The sequence below is a fragment of the Dufourea novaeangliae genome, unplaced genomic scaffold (genome assembly GCF_001272555.1).
Source record: "Dufourea novaeangliae isolate 0120121106 unplaced genomic scaffold, ASM127255v1 scaffold177, whole genome shotgun sequence".
In the NCBI taxonomy this organism is placed as follows: Eukaryota; Metazoa; Arthropoda; class Insecta; order Hymenoptera; family Halictidae; genus Dufourea; species Dufourea novaeangliae.
The window spans coordinates 2,512,281-2,534,304 of record NW_015374070.1 but is presented as its reverse complement, the minus strand read 5'-3'; positions in this window follow the sequence as shown (position 1 = coordinate 2,534,304).

Genomic DNA, 22,024 nt, shown 5'->3' with positions numbered 1-22,024 from the left:
ATACCAAAAACCAATTCCTTTCGATATTCGTTTCTTTTCATTTAACTTCGAATATGAAAATTTTTCAAAATTAAGTCACGTAACTGTTTAATTAGTAAATACAACATTGAAAAGTAAACATGACCGCTAATGAATATACCTACTACAGTATCTTTACGTCTAAAGCACACAAAACAATCCCACAACCCTTGTCATTAAAAGCGCCATTACACAAGCCAGTAACAAAGTTGTGAAAATTAACTTAATGGGCGGATTGTTTCAGCCCGAAGCAGGAAGTAGTCTTCCAAGCGGAAACACGAGAGGAAAAGCAACGCTCTTGTGGATTGCAGTGAAAAATGAATACACGCGAGAGGCGCGAGCCGCGCAATTCCTCTCTCCGTCTCTTTCACATTTAGAGAAAAATCCAGCTTAATTGCTCAAAATAAATTAACCGATTCCGTCGGAGTGTAAAACAATCGCTCTTTCTTTCTCAACGGGTTCACTGAACTCTGCCAGTCTGCGAGATGATCCACCACGTTAATCGCGCGGCATTAACGAACTGATCGAAAAGATACAATCGGACCAGTCTTTCCAAGTCGGCTGAACCCCTTTCACCGCGGCTGGGATGAAAGTGTACCGTTTGGAGCCGTTTAATCTCGTGTACCCTACGTTTCCGATGATCCACTTTATGAATCGTGTCTTCCTTTCTAATTATTTTTCTATCTGTTCATTGCGATGCTGATTTTTATGGTCCATTTCACTCGAGTAAGAGGCAACCTGGGTCTTTATTCCTTTCTGACCGTTATCAACGTGACAGATCCTCTGATCGTTTATAGTTACAAAGTAGAGTCTAGTTAGACTACGGATTTTATGGACTTATCGCGTACACGATCGTCTAAAAGTCAGTGGAGTTAAACTTTTAATAAAGTTCAGCGAAATTTTTATTTTCCATTGATTTTTACGGAGGCCTTAGTAGGGCAAACCAAAGCGTTATTTATGTAACTCTCTGAAAGAAACTCTTAGCGATCACCAATCAACGGATCTTGCAATTTCTGAAAGATCTCATGATGAAAAAATCACTTTTGATTTTTTAGATGTTAGGATACAACAGAGAACAGGAACGATGAGGCGTGAAGAAAATAGTACAAACCATAATAAATTGATAAACAGAAGATCCCAATTTCGAATTTTCGATTTTAATGAAACTTTTAGGACATGTACTAGGCTTCGTCCTCTTTACAAATCACCATTCATGTAGTGGAAAATGTTTGCAAGTTTTTGAGTTATTTGCTTGTGAAGTTTTCCGCACGACTGAAATATAAGTGTTGCTCCAGCATTCGCAGGTGTTGCAGCAACGGGACAGTATCCATAGTCTCTACCGAGACGACCAAAGTTCAAATACGTCCTTCCAAAAATTATTGTGACATATTTGAACTCTGATCATCACCTGCGAATAATGAGCTACCGTAATTTGTATTTACCGTCCAAAAACCTCCAAAAACAAATAAAAACTTCCAAGTATCTTCCCCTATACGAAGGATGACCCACGAAGAGGAAAGAAGCCTGCTACATGTCCCAAACATTTCGTTAAAATCGACGACCCAAAATTAGGGCCCTCTTCATGTAAGACACTTATCTCGTGTCCCCTCACTGTCAGCCAAAATTGTGGCTAAGTGTCCGAAGAATACAGAATGACAACCGTTTGATCTATCGAACAGCGCTAGATCCTCGAGATACCAATGAATTCCAATGTCAAGTCAATCGACGGTGTAAACGAGAGTCCGTCTGTCCGGGACCAGCTGGAAAAAGCGTACGAAGGCGGCTCGAGGAAGACAGTTGTTTATATCACTCTCCGAGACCCGCGGGAAGAGAAGAAAAAAAGTCTGAACGAAGCATACAAAGACAGAAGTAAGCCTTTGTAGGAGGGCACCGATGGAAAGGGACGGACGGTAGAAAGCGGAGGTGTTCTTGCTAAGCAAACCATGCAAGTGTCCTACGGTGGAACTAATGGCGGTGCCATTAATATAACTTTGCCTTAGCTTAGATGCAACCGCGGTTTGTGTACACACACATTTTGTACCAGCGAGGAGTGATGCATGGCACGGTCACGATTCACGGTCTTCTTAAACGTCACAATGCAACCCGTAGGATGGGGACATTAATCCTTTCGCCGACTTTAGACGTTGCCCCGTTCCCGCGTGTGCGCACGCGTTCCCTCGCGGAGTAGCTTAGAGCTGTTGCACGGTCTGTACCACGCGGTGTGTCCGAGGCACGGTAAGAACTGCTCCTGGGGTTTCAGACCTCCCCTTATAAGAGGATAAGAAGAAGTTTTCGTTCCTCGTTAACGTTTAAGCGCGTCACGAGAGTCCAGAGTGGAAGCTCGATTATTCACCAGGGAATCCTTATTATCCTGGTACGTCACGTATGATAGCCGCATGTCCCTATTTTTGTCGATTTATCGGAGAAGGAAATGACACGATTAATCTTGTCGAGACAAACCTGAGATTCGTGGAGTTTTCATTGTTGAATGAGAATGACGTTGAAGGAATAAGTGCACGCGATTGTTCCGATAATGAAATCTAAAAATTCTTTTAGCTTCTGGGAGTATTTGTCACTCTTGTTCATTTGAAATTTTTTGAATGTTAATCACTCCATCGAGTTTTTTCGGTGAAACGCAATCGACTTTGAAGAAATGGATACAGTAAATCCTCGATGAGTGTTTGAAGGCTTCCACTGAACATTAAGTATTTCATAAACTAATTGCCATATGCGACTGAAACCTCGTTAAAATGTCAGCGTTACACCTTGGGATCTTTCCTTGCCAATGTCGAGGAGCCTTCGAACACTCATCGAGGATTTACTGTACAGTCGTCGTGATATTAAAATCCAGAAGCAGATTCTCGAAGTGTCTAAAATATCTGTGAATATTATTCTTGAAATCTTTGAAATGTTCATTGCTGTCGTCATTCAAATTTAACAGCACCTGATATTATTCCAAACCAAAAGAAACGATATCGGAACACTGATCTCGGTAATCTTCACTTTCTTTCTAATTCATAAATTCATTTCGCGCGCGTCAGACTAGCTCACGTATGAAAGTTCAAGCGGTATCTGATCTCAGAGTCGACGAAGCGCGACTAAATATACATAATATCTCGTCCACGAGAGAGTTTAATCCTCAGTGGAACACGAGTCCCGAGATGAGACGTCGGACACCGAATTGGAGAACAAAATCTCTGATGTGTCGTCTAGATAGAGCTTTCGACACGACATTTATTCGCGAGCCGAGTGTGTAATCCTATCGTGTACGTGGCTAAACGTGTGGCTCTTTTTCGGGACCCGAGTGATCTGATAGAAACAAGTAGCCACGTTCAACGAACCGCAAAACGACTGCAAAAACGTTCACCGCCGACACGAGGAGGATTTCATTTTCGGCTCGGTTGACGTTAAAACCTTGAAAGAGCATGTCACTACCAGTCTACTGTTTAGTGTTTTGTGGGTCCTGTTTAGTTCTCGGGGCCATAACTCTTGGTGGCCGACGTTGAGTGAGATCAATGACTCGAAACGTGAAGCTACTTGGATCTAATTCCTACCATTTAAGTCGCTATCGTGACTTTGCTTCTATTTTCGATTCGTTTCTATAGTTTGAACTATCATACCAGTGATAGAATATCGTCACATGCAGTTAGTCAACATTGTGAACAAGAAATAGAAAAGGAATCCTCGGAGGATCAAGATACGAGACCGAAAAGGGTACCGTCATGAATTTTTTTGAGAATTTTTATGAACTCCAATACGATAGTCAACGTTTAAAAGATTCTCAGGGTCCAACCCAACTGTACTTAAATCAATCCTTAATCAACTTCATTCGAAGTCATCTTTCGAATATCTGAAGCCCAGAGTCAGAGTGCATTAAGTCAGACTTTTCGAACTTTAGAGAAGAGCAAATCAAAGGTGCAAAAACCTTGTAACTTTGGAACTGTTTAGTAAAAATTCAACGAAAAACAATTGTTACCTTCGCACTATTGAGTAGACTTAGGACAAGTCTCGATATGTAAAAATGGTGAACATTGCATTAAGTCCCCTATTTGATAGACTTTATACCCTTTAGCTCGGAACAATATACGAACTTAATATTATTGTTACACTATTATTCCAAACACTAAACGACTTAGAACGAACTAATTTGTACCAAGTGAAAAATTTGATACGGGAAACATGTAAAATATCATTTTCTTTTTAAAGTAGATTTAATACACTCCAGCTCTGGGGTGCAGATATATAGGTAATAGCGTCCACGAATCGGATTTCAATTGACAATTTCACGCAGCACGGTTACGCGTATACCGACAGGAAGATACAAATCGCGGGCAAGTTCATTCCTAGAATAACATCGAAGACGGTTTTGCCGGTGATTGTGCGCAGAGAGCGGGCGTTCGGAGGGGAAGCGGATACCCAGCTATTACAAGCGGAGATGCAGCAGCCCGAAGGAGATATCTTCTGCATACCTAACCTAGGACGATCGAGTTCATTGTTGGGCCTAACCTTCGATAAAGCCTTTGTCCCTGTCGCTTATTTTTCAACGTCCGTCCGTGGCCATTGTTCCGAGTCAGCGTAATTAGTGGACCTTGAGGGATAATCTCTTCGTTCAACGACTCGTGTCTTACGGAGAGACACGATCCTTCATTCCGTGACTTTTAAAACGTTTGACGAGGCAGATAAGCCAATCCTTGCCCCCCTCCCTCCCTCACGGACGAATGCAATCGCATCTTCGAGGCACCTTATTAGCGATGATAGCACAGATCAGAACGACGGATCCGCGTTAATTTGATTTCTTACGAACGATCGCTGCCTAATGGATATGTAAATTACGCGTTATAACGTTACGCGATAAGGACAATACGCACGGATGATTGCTTAACGAGAATAAGCGCGTGTAAATGCGGAGAACGTATTCTTCTCATACGATTCGTTATCGCGCATAGCATCTTAAAAGTGATATTTATCAAATTAACACACGTAGAAAGTGTATTATAGAATATCCATACAAATGGAAATTAATTATCGTTAATTACTCGGAATCCGTGGGAGGAATTGAACGGATGAACGAGAAGTCTGCGAATCACGATGTACAGAGTGGTCCGTGATGTGACTGACTAACCTCCTAACACATCTGGCAGGTCAATCTGAGCTGACAATCTATCGTATACTAAATTTGTTGGAAAACAATTGAAAAAGTAAACGTGCATTTCTGTGAGGTACAGTCATCCGTATTCTTCGTGCATTTTTCACTTATAAACATCGATAAACTTTTCCAAGGAACTGGACAGATCATTCCATGTCGCAAAAATTATACAAGATCCAGCACGATTCGTTAACAAAACAAACGTTAGGTAAGATGTACCAGTAAATGACCACGTACCAGTGAATGCACATTATATCTAAAAACGAGTAAATTAAGTTATTAGAATAAGCAAATGATTAAATATTGATTTCTTTCAATATTTTGTTTCATATTTAAACAATTTTCGCGCCACTGGTTAGAAATGTTCATTTACTTAATATTGTTCATTCAATAGTGATATCTGTGTTTTTTCTTTTTACTTTAATTAATTACAGTTCTCCAATTTTTGAAATTGAAATTCATTCGTAATAAGAAGGTGTAGATATAAACAAATCTAATTTTCATGCGCCAAATATTTATTAAGATTATTATTATTTAAAATCCAACTCTAATAGTTCATTCATTGGTGCGTTTACCCTATCTAAAATTTATAATAAATAAGGACGAAATTACAAACAAACACGATACGTATGAAAATTAAGGAAACTGTTCCGTGTAATAACATGTCTATAATATTTGAGCCATTCACCTGGCCTGAATGACTAACTCCGATTTTTGAATTTTTTCTAACGTTATTCAAAAGATTATAGATCAGAGCTCAACTTTTTATATTTTTTTGCGTTTCGCTCAGAATTACCTGTCAAATATATCAGAGAAGTTTGTCGATTCCACGACGGAACACCCTGTATGCAAGCGGACGCGATGTCGTGACAAGTATAAATGGCAAGACGGAACGTCTCGGGACTGGAAAGGCTCTTCGAATCTTGGGATCAATATTCCAGATGTATTATTTCATTCTTTATCCGTAGGCGGGATCTTCGCCGCGAAGAAGCATCGCTCGGCCGTCTAATTACAATTCCACTTTGTTTTCCCCCGCATCCAAAAGTAGCCCGGCTTTTGTACCCCGCATTTGGTTGAAAATAATCTGTCCGCGGATCTACGGCACGGTCCCACGATTTCTACATCGTACGCCGCGTTCATTAGTATCAGAGATCCCTCGCCACGAGAGTGCACGGTGCCATGAGAAAATAAAACGAGATAACAAGGAAAACGGAAAGCAGATAATAGGGGAGTCGAAAGAGGCGCACAGAAGGATCTCTCCCCTCGAAGAGGAGAAGGAGGTCCTGCGAAGAGATAATGCGAGAAACAGGACACGTCAACGTGTTATCAGAGTGATCGAACAACCTTTCGAAAACCACCAGTCGCTGAAAGTTTATTTTACGTTCGGATGACACGGGCATTCGGGAGAAATTAACTGCAAAAGACCCAGGTTTTACAGAAAGTCACGACTACCTAAAGTCACGTTATAGAAGATGATTCTGGGAACCAAGTTGGGTTTTAATGGATAGAGTTTTTTATGGTATAAGAAAAACGAAATTTTCAACGGGAAATATTTTAATTGGAGAGATCTTTTGATCGAGAATTTTTTTCACCCAGTTATATACATTATTTATCGTTGCTGAACGCTGGAACAATCAAACCCATCAGGATGATGGCTTGCAGACTTCTTATTTTGAAATTAGTGAATTTATAAGAGTGGTTTTGGTGAAGTTTATGTTGACTTTTAATTTACTATACATTCTACTGTAAATAGAAGGAATAAGTGAGATTGTATGAGTAAAAATGTATAAATAATTTCTAATATCAAGTAGGGAAAATGTAACTGTAAGTAGAGGTAAGATAAAAAAAATATACATTGTATGTTATGCTGTATTACCCTAAATTGTACTATATGTTACGTATATTATTATATTATACCATTTAATTTGTATTTTATTACACATATCTATTATACAATCTAATTTAGTGTGACATAAAATGTATACTATATTAAAAGATAACATAAATTTCACCAAAACCACTATTATAATTTCAGTAATCTAATTTAGTACATTCAATGCTGGTAGTTTTAGTGTTAAGATCCATGTGGTTCGAGAAAGTTAGAGAATTGAGAATATGAATAATGTTTCCTGGTATTTGTTTCATTCCTCTAGATAGAGGCTTCTAAGCCTAAAAGTAGGTCTCTTACACTGAGAAATGATTTTTTTTTCTGCAGTACTAAAATAACATACCATTTTGTAGACACTCGTAAAGATTATCAGGAAATCAACTTTGATACTAAATAAGTAAACTATGTGCACGAATGATCTTCTGTCCATAACAAACTGCTACGATAGTTTATGTGATGAAAACAACCGATAAAGTATACAAAACACAGTATGAAAATACAAAGATGCAATCAAAGATCAGATTTTTTCTCCAATGTGTGTTCAACCGTTTTTTCATTAAACAGAACTTGTATAATAAAAGCCATATACATATAATAAGAATTATAAACATGCTTTCTCGATCTACATCCCCATAATAATTCACTTCTTGGAAGCTGAACGGCTCGTTTATAATTGATCCTGGTCCGAGAGCCTTGGGAGATGAACGATTCAGCCCAATTTGGCAATTTGCCGAACAAACACGCGGCGTCGCACGTTCAAAGACACCGCGCGAAACATCACGCGACCTGCCAGAATTCTGTCCGCCATTTAGTTTGCGCAAAGAATTCAAAAATTATGTAGGTATGTTACTTTTTTTCCTTCGAAACCCAACAGCCCAAACCTGTTTCGCGACTAGATTCTATCAATTTTCAAAAATAATTGGTTAGATAGTAAAATTTCTGTTATTTGTAGATTGCAGATATGTATGCAAATTCACATTTTTGTAGGCGAAATTTTGAAAAATGGTGGACAAGTAAAAATCTGTGTTCTGTTTTACCAATATTCCTGTCCGAATATCAAATTTTGATAATCTACTTTTATAAAATTAAGAATAAATTGTATATGTATTTCCTCGACTGAAAAACCTAGGAACCCAAAAATGAAGTAGAAAACAAAATGAAAAAAAAGTCATATCTTATTGAGTTTTACTTACTTATGTTATCGATGAATGCATGAAATTAGTATACATACTCTAAGTTGTCCTCTACCAAGTGACCAAAAATATAAAACTGATGGAGTCAAGAAGTATTCAATTTTGCAATAGACATATTGGAGCAGATAATAGCCTTATTTATGAACGTCTTAATTAAATGAAAGTTTACAGAACGTACCGGGAAAGGTTCATTACACGTCGTTACTGCACGCGATACGTAACAAAGAAACTTTCAGTCAATTTGAAGCGAATACTTTCGATACCACGACCCTTTTACCTGTGCAAAGAACAATGCTTACCAAGCAGAAATGCATCGTCGATCATTAATCAATGCCCTGAGAAAACATTCGAACCTATTGTTCGATATCGCACAAATGAACTCGTTGCTTGGAAATAAAGGAACGGAGATACCCGTAGAAAAGCATCAGGTAGTCTCAACAAACCTTGACTGATTTCAACGCAGCGATCATCGAAAGCTTCGGTTACGACGTTACAATAAGATTTATCGCGGTAATCGATCAGAAACCATGGATTGTTATAAATGGACTATCATGAACATTCTTCCTTGCGTTGTTAGTACACGAATATACTATTATAAGGAAGCTTGAACTTTTGAATTTGCAACGACTATGTAAATTAAATTTCTAAGTGACGAAACCAAAAAACTAGAATGGTTAGCAGTTCTTTATTCGATACTTTTATCGAAATTTTAGAATAATGAGTAACAATGATTTAAACAATCGTTATAGAATGAATCTAGAATTGTTTTTAATAAAAATCACAACAGACTAAAAATTTTTAATCACTTATGGTTTTTAATTGAATCATAGTGTACGACAGAGTATCTACTGATTCGAATATAATATTGTTCGAAAAAATTCGAAATAACTGTTACTCTTAATTCTTAATTCCTGTAAATGAATATTTACTGTTACTTAAGTTTGCTTGTTTAACAAACGTCTCATATCGCTTTGTATTTATAATATGATTCTATTCAGATATAACGTTTCATCGGATACTGAACTTAGTTTCCACAAACTATGGGAAGTATTTCAATTCCTACAGAGTACACCGCGAGTGTTTAAGAAAAGGTGTGGAACCGTGACTGCGACGAATACAAATTACAACCCGCGGAGATTGTCCAGGATCTCGGTGACTGGCTAAAGAGACACAGAAAATACATATTCATCCCGGCTGCTAAATGTTGACACACGTTGCAAGCAGCCGATACATTATAACATTATTACGTAGACGTATTTGCAAACATGAACGCAAGGACGTGTACTTGTTTCTATTGTAAGCAGAAAGAATACCTTGCTCTATCCAACATAAAAAAAAAATGTTTATACGTGAAATAAATATATTATCCTGTCCCTAACGAATGTAAATTATTATTTTATAAATTTCTTTATCATACAATATGCGTGGATTAATAAAGTTAGGTACGTCTATTTAATTCTATCATACCACTGTATCAAAAGAACGGCATAAATTTCTTTACTAACTAATAAAACTTAAATTAATATAACAAGACTGTTGCTCTTATGCATTTATAGGATTCTATGAAATAGAATGATAGACAAAACTTTCACCAGTTTGCAACGAGTTTTCCATTTTCATTCTTCACCCAACGAGGATACTTACGGGAAGAAAGATATTCATTCCCTTGTCCTTGTCTTTATGAATTACTTTATAAAATGTCATTTCTCATAAAACTCCACAGGCGAAATATAACAGGTGGTATATTTTCTTCAATTAACATTAAATACTAAAGTGTAATTAAAAGACAAAGAACGAATTGAAAGAAAGTGAAATGTTCAAGCGAAGATCACTATGAAGCTCACTCCAACAAGGTCAGTGTCATAAACATATGCATTCAGCCCACGCATTCCCTTCAAATGAATCTCCAAGATCGACCGAGATACCAACCGATCAGCTAACCCAGTTCCGATTGAATTCTTTTCTGAATCATTTATTGCTACCTCTGGGATAGCGCAAAGTGGCCAAGCAGATTATTGCGACATCCCAACCTTCATGACATCCACGAGAGGAAGACGCACGATCGGATCTTTGCATAGGACTGGTACAGTATGTTGTTGCCGGAATACGGTGAACGGAAGACAGTAGCTTTGTGGGAATGGAATAAATCCTTGGAAATTAATGATATAATCGAAGGTGACTTCTCGACGACTAGAACTCCCCGTTGTAATTACCAGCACGATTGCGGCGCGGCGGAAATATTATTTATAATTTTATGAACGTTCTGCGACTTAATAAATCTGTCATTGCAGAAAAAACTGTTCCGTGGTGAAAGCCTGTGAAAATTCTCGGTGTTATCGGAACGTTTTTCATTTTTACGAGCACAAGGAATTTTCCATAGGTAGCTTTTATTTGCAGAATCTCGGGAATCGGCACCGAGTTTTGCTTCATTTGAAATCAGAAAAATAAATTTGAACGGTAATCGATTACAATTGGATTACATAATTATTCAAGTTGATGCAAGGTAGTATTATCGATTCATTAAAGTGTTGTTGGGTTGTCACTTGGACAAAACGACCTAACAACTTCTATGACAACCTTACCTACAGGTAGGATCCCTCACACCCGTTCAACCTCTGCCATAGACTACTTGCAACCGAAGACAAAAGGGACAATAGAGGTAAAAAGTTCAAGTATTCTTAGAATTCTTCGAGACGATAGTCACTGGCGTTAGACTTAGCATTTTGGATTTGGCTGAGTAGGAATACCCGATTTAATCGCGAATAAAGCTCCACCAACACAGTTCTACAATAAAGTCTGAAGAAAAAAGGTTGAAGTTGCTGGTACCTGCTACAACAATGACCAATAGCTGCTGAAACTTTTATTATAATACAGGATGAATAGCAGAAAGCCTTTGTACATTAGCAGAGGCAAAGTAGGCGCTTAATGGAGATATGTATGTACATTGAGAGTAAATCTCTACATTCTAATGCATATATCAGAAAGCTTCAATCGAGGTCACGCTCATCCTCACGAATCACAGCAAACACCACTACTTTCAAAATTCGTGTATTCGTTCCTAATCTTCAAAAACAAACACGAAAAACCATTGGAAATCGAGTAATACTTCAATAATGCTCACAGACCAAGTCCTTGTAATGAAACTGTATTAATAAATACCAAGCATCTCGGACTATTCGTGACGAAAGTTCCCTCGAATCCTACAAAGTTCCACGGCAACTCGACGTTTTCCTATCAACGTTCATCAGGGGAGAATGCAACGTTTCCCGCGGTACACGACAATTTCCCAGAAAATTCCCCGCGTCGCGGCGTCCGATGGCTATCGATTGAATACAATATATCCCCCGATTGCGTTATCTCAAGAAGTTCGTCTCGCATAGTTCAGTCCTCACGGCGAACGCGAGTCGCATCGAACCGCGCGTACGGACACTTTACTTCTGGCTCAACTTGTCGATTTTTACCTGGATGGGGATGCCTATTAATCCCTTTCTCGAAGACGCGTCTTTCCCCTAGGCGTTCATTAAATGCTTGACACGTCACCATGGAAATGGCATGAGATCACGGTTAATTGGTAAGCGTGGCACGTAGCGTGTCACGTTTTTCCCGGGAAATCGACGAAGCGCGTTAGGCCTCTACCAATTTGCAATGCTGATGCGGCCACCGCCGCCGCCTTCCCTATCGTTCACGTGACTCTTTTGCAATCTGGAGACTTTTTTCCGTGGCGATTATCCCTCCCGCTTGGAACAGCCATGGGGTGCCCACCCGCGGATCAGGATCCCCGGTTCGACCATCGATCAAGACGATTATGAAACCGTGGGCCTCTGCTACACGATGATAGTTTTGATCCGATCGGCCCGATCATTAAACACCCCGAAGTAATGTGGTCGGTGTATGTAACTTCGATAAACGTACTGTGACGGTGTATGAATACGTGTATATAGGGTTGAATAGAGTGTGTGTGTGTGTGTGTGTTTGTGGATAGGACCTACACACCGGTTAGGGCAGAGCTTACTCGAGGCATTAAGCGCCACAAATCAAGCAACGTATCATCTTGTTGCCCTTCCGCATAGTCACGTCGCGGCGCGATGCACATTCTCGATTCTGTACCTGCATTCTTCTACGTTCGGGGGATGGAGAGGGGATGGGGGATGCCGGGTTGCGACAAAGTATAACGACCACGAAATGATTTATCGACGACTCGGACAAGGCCTGTTCGAAGCCGAAGGAATGAGGCACGAGCCTGGACGAACGTCGGTTTGTATCGTATTGTCGCTTGTTTGTTGAGGGAAACAAGAGGAATAGGAAACGAGAGACGCGGCTGGACATACGTAGTCCTTAGACGGGGCGCGGAATTTTATTGCGGTGACACGGACAAAACGGGGAAAACGGAACACGCGTTCGGGGGATTTCAATGAAATTAGATGATCGAAGGTGAACCGAGGCTAACGTGCGCTAAGAGTAACCGATAGCGATGACTAAGGTATAGGAAATCAATTGAACTGGGACGAAGAGACACGAATCATAATCATCCAGGAGAGAGAAGCTTGAAACCGACCAAACTGGGACCGAATGATACGAACCACGCTCGTTCAGGACCAGGAAATACGAAGCACACTCATCCAGAACCGAGAAACTTAAATCAAATCAGGCTAGGACTAGGAGACTCGAATCAAATCAGGCTAGGACTAGGAGACTCGAATCAAATCCATTTAAGACTGAGCGAGTCAAATTGAACCCATTTAGAACTGAGGACCTCAAATCAAATCCACGTAGAACCAAAGGATTTCTAGTCAAAACCATGAAACCTAAGCCTAGGACATCTCGAACCTAAAGACTTAAAAATTGCACATCTCCAGACCCAAGGGACCGAAGTTTGAATACCCTCGACCCAAGGGCCCAAGTCAAGGAACCCCCGGACTCAGAGGTCTGAAGTGATGGTCCCAGGCCTAAGTGTCCTAACTTAGGTCCGTGAGTCCGAGGAGTCCCCCACCTTGGGCCTTTGGGACGAAGAGTATCCATGCCTGGATCCTTCGGGTCTATAAGATCCTCAGTCTTGGATCCTGGGGTTCTAGGGTGTCGACCCAAGACCAAGTTCGATTTGAGTCCCTCAATTCTAAATGGGTTCGACTCAAGTTTTTCGACCTGGGATGAATGTTTTTGGGTCCTAGTTTGTTTTGATGCGACTTTCTTAATTCTGAATGAATCTGATTCATGTCTCTTGATTCTAATGTGATTGGATTCGATTCTCTCAGAAGTAGACGAATTCAGTTCAACTATCTCAGTCCTAGAAAGTATTTATGCGGTAATGATTCTCACGAGTTCCACTCCTAAATTCGTGCATGTTAATTGTTGCACTTCCAAATTCTTGCATGTTAATCTACCCGTTTGATTCATCAGAATTCTGCCTGCATAAATGAATGAAATTCTCCAGCCACCGTATTTATTAACCACGATATCAATTCTCTCAGCATAAGCATCATAAAATATTCACTATACGAATTCCTAAACCGCTCCCGTTTTCAGCTAATCTATGATTCGTATACCGGCAGACCGAACCGCCTATGTAACCTGTGTGCTTCTTGAAAATAAATCATTACCAACCGTGAGAAACAGCACCGGCTTCCCGACAGAATTCGAGAGTGGACGACCATTCATATCTTCCACTTCTCGTAAATGAAATTTCTTCGCTGGCAAACTACCGCGCGGGTTTTGCATAACTTCCTCGCTATGCTGTGTATGATAACCGAGCTGACCCCTCGCTACAAATATCTAGCCATTAAATTACATTGCCTCGGTACTAAATGTCACAGACCAACGCAACGCTATTTTACATTACTTCGTTAGAATTTGATTTTATTGACACTTAATAGCGATTATATATTCAATATTATTTAACCTATACCTGTATTCCATATACTATCCACGAAAAATTATGTATCGTCAAAATTCTATCTAATTACTCGAATATTTGAAGAACACTTTGCAATTTGGAAATAATTTTCATTTTTGCACCGGTAAAAAGTTAACCGTCGCATCTTTACTTCGATAATTCGCCTAATTGTGTAGTGTTCCCTGTATCTGGAATTCTTGCATTCAGGACTAATGATCGTTTTAATCTCGGTATAGTAACGAAGAGCAAGAAGACCTGTAACATCAAACATGCTATAACATTTCTTTGAAATTACACGTTTCGTCGAGCTAAGAAAAAAGGAACGTGGACCGAAGAAGAAGAGCAGAAAATCGTCGGACGTACGTGCAAAAGCTACCAGACGCAGGTGATTCACGGCCACTCGAGAGCTAATTTAGATCAGGAGATCGATAGGTTGGCTCACTCCAAGTGGACCTCACGTACACGGTTATGCTTGCTTTCGCTTTTTCGAAGCGGATCGCTGCGTGAGATAACCGCCTTTCGTCGGGAATGAGGAGCTCCAGCGATTCGAAGTGAATTGCTACTGCACCATCTATGAGGACTTAGTGTGAAAGGTACGACATTTTGAAACTATTCGATTGAATAACAAATAAACTTAAACGACGAAAATATATCTACGTATGATATATAATTTCTCCCACAGCCGACCAGTGTACAGATGTTACTTATGTTCTAGGAAAATAACATTCTGTGAAATCAACGTCCCTTTATAAAACGTATTCAACGAACAATCCCCTTCGATGTAATCTTGACACATTTTCTCACGGTAACTCTCGTCCTCTTTACATAATATAATTAAAAAAATGAAGAGGATTGATCAATAACAACGGCTTTAAATTCACTTTAAGGTCATACACGAATTATCGAGCACCTGACAAACTTGTAATTCGAAACTTGATTTTACACTGTTAATTAAACCTTAACTAGTCAGGTGGCGTCTGACGAACTCCGTGAATTGTCTTAGAATATTTTATTTTTATTCAATAGTTATTAAAGGGATGAGAAGAAGACCTATAAGTAGTTTTAAATTATTGTATCTATACAGGGTGACCCCAAAACGGTAGTACAACCGACTGAGTGGTGATTCTACATGCAAAAATAATTCCAAAGAAAGTATAACATTTATCCATTCAAGGCTTAATGTTCGAGATAATTGAATTAAAAAATCTGCTGGATACGCGTGCAATTGAATAGGACTTTGCTAACGCGTCTGATCATTGCATTCCGTTTCTAATTATTACCGTGGGAGAATGTGCGTGTCAGGTTAATTTTTAAATTTCAGTTTCCCAAAAATGGAACATCAACCGAAAGAAATTTCTCCTTTTCTTTTCGACTTATTTTTTCCTATAGAATCACCACTCAGTCGGATGTACTACGATTTTGGGGACTTCGAGGAGGTTTGAGCAGCGCGTAACAATATGAAAAAATTCTAAAACAAAACTCACCACAGAACATTCAATTTGAAGCCCCCCACCTGTAAGAAACATACATTCCCCGTTTTAAAATTCCCTATATTCGGTTAAATTCCAAAGACTCCAGGCATCGCTTGAATGAACGATAATAATTCACAATTAGTCATTGACAACGATGCCCTGGGGGCTATATCAACGCGTGTCCGTAAGGCCGTCAGCAAACACCGACGAAGAACCGCGGGGCGAGTCGTAAATCGTTGTTGACCTTGCAACAACAACCGCGTAGCTACGAAAGATCATTTTTCTATGATTACAGTGCAGCCCGTTACGGCACAGCGAGCTCCTCGTTTTCGTTTTCTCAAGGGCTTGAAACGACGGTTCCGAAAATAACTGTTTCAATAACTTGTTCACATACAGGTTCCAATTGAAACAGTTACGGAGAACCTAAATTTCAGACTATATCAGTTTCAGTTATCGTTCTTATATCTGCTCCAATATAAATTCTATAACCGTTATTTTTGGGTTCTATATAAGTTCGAAAACGGTTACAAAACCTTGTAACGATTGTCCTGAATTTAACAGTATAAATGACATCACGACATATTACGCTTATCGATTATTGTATACATATAAACATATTGTTTATAAAATAAGGTAAAATTTTCTTAAGCAGTGAAAAATTTATATTAACACTTTTGTATGAACACTTTTCATATTGCCAAATAATTGTATATATGCAAATGTGTACAGATGTATTTACTCACTTATTCATAATAATTTGGAAAACTTCACTTATACATAGTAATCTATAGCTATAATATGTTGGGATTTCATTTACTGTCAAATTATGTACAATCGTTATATGAGAACCATAACTGAAACTGATATACACTAAATCCTCGATGAGTGTTCAAGGGGATCCTCGGCACTGACAAGGAGAGTTCCCCAGTTGCAACGCCGAATTGTTAAAGAGATTACCACAGTAATAGAGCTTGAAATTCTGAAGCCATGTCCTAGTTCCCCCTCTCTCTTTCTCGAAATCAGGTGGCAAAGGATTGTTGACGAGCAGACATATTTTCGGTTCCTCCAGGTCTTCTTATCGCGATCGTAGGAGGCGGCTCGTAACGTTCGCGCGTTGCAGAAAAGAGCGTCCGTCGGCCGGTTTCGCGAAACGAGGACGCAACCACACAATGGATTACAACCGAGCCACGCTTTCGGCTGCATTGTGGACGGGGACGATGAAAGCAGTCCCGCCGCCGGATATGGGCGCCGCCGCTTCCCGTTTCTCATCCAGGACCGCCGTTCCAAGCGCGTAGGAGGTCATCGGAAGTTTTGCCTTTCGCGAGTGCGCGGATATGAATGCCGGGACGCAATCGGAATCGACGGGAATAACCTAATCCGGTTTACACGGAAATCGTGTTAACTCTCCCCCGCCCGGAACAACGGTCTTAATGAGGTTAGACTTACGCGTAATTAACGGAATCGCGGTCACGAATCGACGTGCACACCTGAGCATTTCCAGGTCGAGTTCCTTTTTCGCGATTTCTGTGAATTTACACTGGTCGACGGAGCTCTGGGACGATTACTGGAAAGTTTATATTAGAAGTTCGTGTGACTGTTTAATTAGAAATTTATGTATAGAAGGGAATACAATTTGATGTCAATGGTTTTTTTGTAGGTCGAAGCGTAGAGGACATATGAAGGTCAACGTTTTTTTTTTTTAATTCCTTGCAAAAAAGTTGTTGACGTATTTATACCGAGAAACCATTCGTTTAGGAGATATTTTAATTCAAAAATTGAAACAGTAATACTAATGATACAATGTTTACTGTCATAAAATGGATGTTCACAAGTACGATTATAGACGTCGCATGTAAGGTTAAAATGAAAATATTTCCTAAAATAATGGTTTCTCGACATAAATAGGTTAATAATTTTTTGCAGAAAATGGCAAGCTGTAGTGATCAACGAATTACAAAATATATGGTTCCATTAAAAAAAATAACGTTGATCTTCATATGTCCTCTCCATATTCAGTTGGAGACCTCTCCTTGCAGTGCCAAGAAACCTTCTAACAGTCATCGAGGATTTACTGTACCTGTCTGCGTCCCTGTCTCACATAAATTGTTATCACCTTCCTTTGTTCATAGAAGGGGTGTTTCCAAAGTTCTAGCAATTGCAATCTGGCTAAATATTTCAGGTGGGTAATGAATAATGTTTTCAAGGATCGTTTGATCGTTTAATGAATTCGTCGTATTCATCGAGGATTTACTGTACTTATTGGTACACCTAATAAATGGACCTAATAAAGTATGCGCACACTACGCTCACCAACCCTAATCCTGGCTATTGTGCGCGTTATAACCGCGCCGTTGAATCGCTCAGAATAAAATAGCGCAACCCGCAAAGACCCAGCCCGGGAAACTAATTACAATAGCATTCGTACGAGCTGACCTGACATCAGTAACGAGACAATCACGCGACTCCCCTCAATGAGCACCATACGATTCATGACCGTATATCTCTGAGTGGGAATGATCGGAGTGGATCTATTTGGCAGGCCGATTTATCTCGCGTGGCTCTCCGACTACATACATATTACGAACATTCTTTACATCTGATTATTTATAACGCAACTCTCCCAATGAAGGTCGTGATTAATGTCGCTAATGATTTACCCAAGACATCGTGAGAGCGTCATTTCGAACGAAAGAAAAGAAAAATAGTAAAACGCTGTCATTTGTATAACGCTATTATTTGTTTTCTAGATCGCTTGGACATTGGAATGGTTTAAAAAATCTCAGCAGTATAATAATCATAGGAACGGTTTACTAAAATTACAGGTGATTCTTCCCCCCCCCCCCGTTAATATCATCCGTAAGTGATAGGTATACAGAATAACACACTACGTCTCTCAATAGCATTCGGAAAATTACAACGCACGCACCATCTAATGATCGTGTCCAGAACACATTGTTTTCCATTTAACAATCTCGCCAGGATCGCAGAGGACTTATCACGACGAAGAAAACCGAGAAATCCCAACATTTTCCAAGACGAAATCGCTATGATCGTTACTTTACACGTAATAACGATCTCGCTTTAAGCTCGAAGCAGAAGAAATACCATCCGTGGCGATATTACAAAAATGAAGAACCAGTTCCTCGAAGACCGATACCACGCCGCGGTATCGAGGCAACGTACTATTCATAATATTCCATCACTCGGAAATACCTCATCCATTCCCGTCTTCCCTCGGGCGCCCTCCATTATCCTTAATTATCCGTACCTAGCGACCGTGCGCAACGAAACTCTGGGAACGCTTCGTGCCGCGTTGCATTTCCTCGGCCCTTTTAGCCCCCTTCGTAGCCAACGGAATATGTACAGAGAAGAGATGAGTGTGTCGGTGTGTGCCTCTCGCGACGATGAAACGCGGTTTCTAAGCATCGATAAATTCTGCCGCGTGAGCTCGAGGAATTAACGTTATTAGACACTCGTACCGCGTCTTTATTTACGAGACTAATAACGCATTCACGCGAATCCCCAATATTGCTTACAGATTCTTCATTTTCGCTGATATTTGTTTATTCGGGGTGAAACCACCCTTAAAGAATGATGTGTGTTTTCCTGTTTTCTTGTATATCTTCAAAACTGTTGTAAATATAAAAAAAAAATATAAATTGACAATTTAATAGCTTCTTAAGCTCTATAAACGTGCGCAATTATACTGTTAACAATTTTTTTTATTTATTTTTTTGTTCAAAAAACAAATTATTGACAATTTAATTACACAGTTTTATAGAGCATAAATAGGTATTCAATTTCCATTACAATAATTTTTTAATATCTATTATAATTTTCAGGATATTCAGGAAAATGAAAAAATACACATTATCTTCTAACACGTTGACTATCAAAGTGAAAAAGGCCGTTCGTTACCAGACACATTTAATTTCGTTTTTCATGATGAATACTGCCAAAAGGATTCATCCAAAGTTACGATTTAGATAGACATTCACTCCAGCTTTCGTAACACCCTATTACAGTTTTAACGACCAGAATAATTTCGTTAACATTCTTTGCTACATTTCAGTAAATATTAGCTGATATTAACCACAGTATCCACGACGTTCAAAGTCTTACAGGTGTTATAATCTAAATATAAACGAGGCCAATGGCTACCTAAGCCATACCTTTCGCGGCACGGGCACAGGATACATTCAACGTTTTATTCGCGGCGTTTCGTTATTCCGAAACACATTTTCTAACAGCTTATTCCCTGTTACGCAAGCTCATTATTCTTAATTATCCGCGACCAGTTGCTCGTGCAGCAAAGCTTCAAGCGAAACAGGTTTTTCGGGTACGGGTGACCTCCGTTCTAGCGTGGATATATTATATGTAGATTAAAACTCAGCATCAATGATCGGGATTTTTTTCGCTGAGAAACCAGCTCCGACGATAATAGGATTAAAGTCGAACAGACAGCAGATAGAGAGATTTACATTATATTCGCAAGGGTATTCAATTAAAAGCATCGGAGCGAATGTGATATTGCACGGATCGAAGTAATCTGCGGTCGAAATCATTGGTCGGCCTCTGTTCACAGCGCGTGTGAAACGTTAATGATCACCTTAAGTGTCGGATCGAATCGGAAAACACAGCCTGGTCTATCCGTAAGATATATTTGTCTCATTTTTATAAGTTAGACCGCGCTGCAAACGTCTAATTCATAGTTCGCAGCCGAGGGGATCGGATTTATTGTAAATTCGCTCGATTCCCATGTAATAATATAACACGCTTTTAAATTCTTGCAGTTTTGTCTGCCATCGATACAGGGTGTTCCGAAACTATTATTTCCAAGCGAGTACCTAGAATTTCACTGCACACGCGACTTGAAAAAGAAACAGTTGCTGTTATTGATCAAACAATTGTAAATTGACAAAGGGCAAATAATAATAACGTAAATTATATTTAATATAAAACTATAATAAAAGACGATAAAATAACAAAATGACTAAATTATAACAAACGATAAGTAACTAATATATGACAACAACAGGCAACACGAATTCCATTCAACAAACTGACCTGAAACCATACACTCTGCCTTCTCTTAAGTATCTACATCTACAACACACACCCAAAGTTTGCATCTCTCGCTTTCGAACTGCGCAACCATTCCTAGAAATTACAATTACCGAATACTCAGCTAAGACAGTCACAGGAAATTCTACCACACTAAACTAAACAGACGTCATTCGCATTTCACTCTTGGAAACCCTCCTCATTCAGCTACAAACATACCCACGACCGAACAACAGTAAATTCTCCATAAATGCTCGGAAAGATCTCCACGTTAAATGTTTCCATTTCACCCACGTACTGCTTCTAATTTTTGCTGGCCGTCGATAAAATACAAAAGCGAGCTACCAAAGCTCGACCTGAAATTGATGAGGTGCGAGTGTCCCTCTACGATAATTGTTCCAAAGCAGTCCCGACTTTCGAGCATTAGTCGAAGATTTACTGTATACTACATTCACCCACATACCACACAATTTCGATAACACCCTGTAAATTACACCCATTTAGCCACGGAATGGCTGAATAATCTATTAGTTACAACAACTCTTCCTAATCTCCAATACTACAACAGGCAATATTACAGGATTCTTCAAAGTAAATTTCGTAATTGATAATTCTATCCAGGATTTTCGTATTCTAAAAACCACTGTACCTCACTACAATAAATCCTCGATGAGTGTTCCGAAGGCTCCTCAGTCTTATACATTAAATATTTTATAAACTGCCATATGCGGCAGAAGCAAATACCGTTGTCTTCAAAATCCCAAGCTCTATCTCTCTGCTAAACATCATTAAAAGACCAGCCTTACACCTGAGATCCTCACCTAGTCAATACTGAGGAGCCTTGGACCACCCATCGATGATTTACTGTACCCCGAGTATTAACTACCCATGAACATCAACTTCCTAATCCACAGCCATATAATACATGTTCTCCATCTTAAGAACGTCTCACTCCCAGGGTCCATGAATCCTCTAGGAAACGTAAACGTCAAGGATCTGTCGCCTCGGTGAGTTCTCCAGTCGCGAAACCTCGCGTCGATCCCGCTCGTCATTTCCTGGCCAGTGCGCACGCGACAGCGGCTAGACGACGGCGGCGACACATCGTACAACGTGCATTACAACCACCGATTCTCGGGTTCCCCCACCTTTTGACCCCGTGAACGATGTCAGTTTGTGTCGTACGCGCGAGGATATCGTTACTCCGGCCAGGTCTCGGTCACGCTATAATTCGAGAAGAGCCTCCACAGGACAGGCACGGGGCCAGACGGCGGGCACGCCGCGGTTGGAAACGGATGACCGCTCCTAGAAACCGAGCGACGTGGTACATGGGACCTCGTTACCGCGAGAAAGACA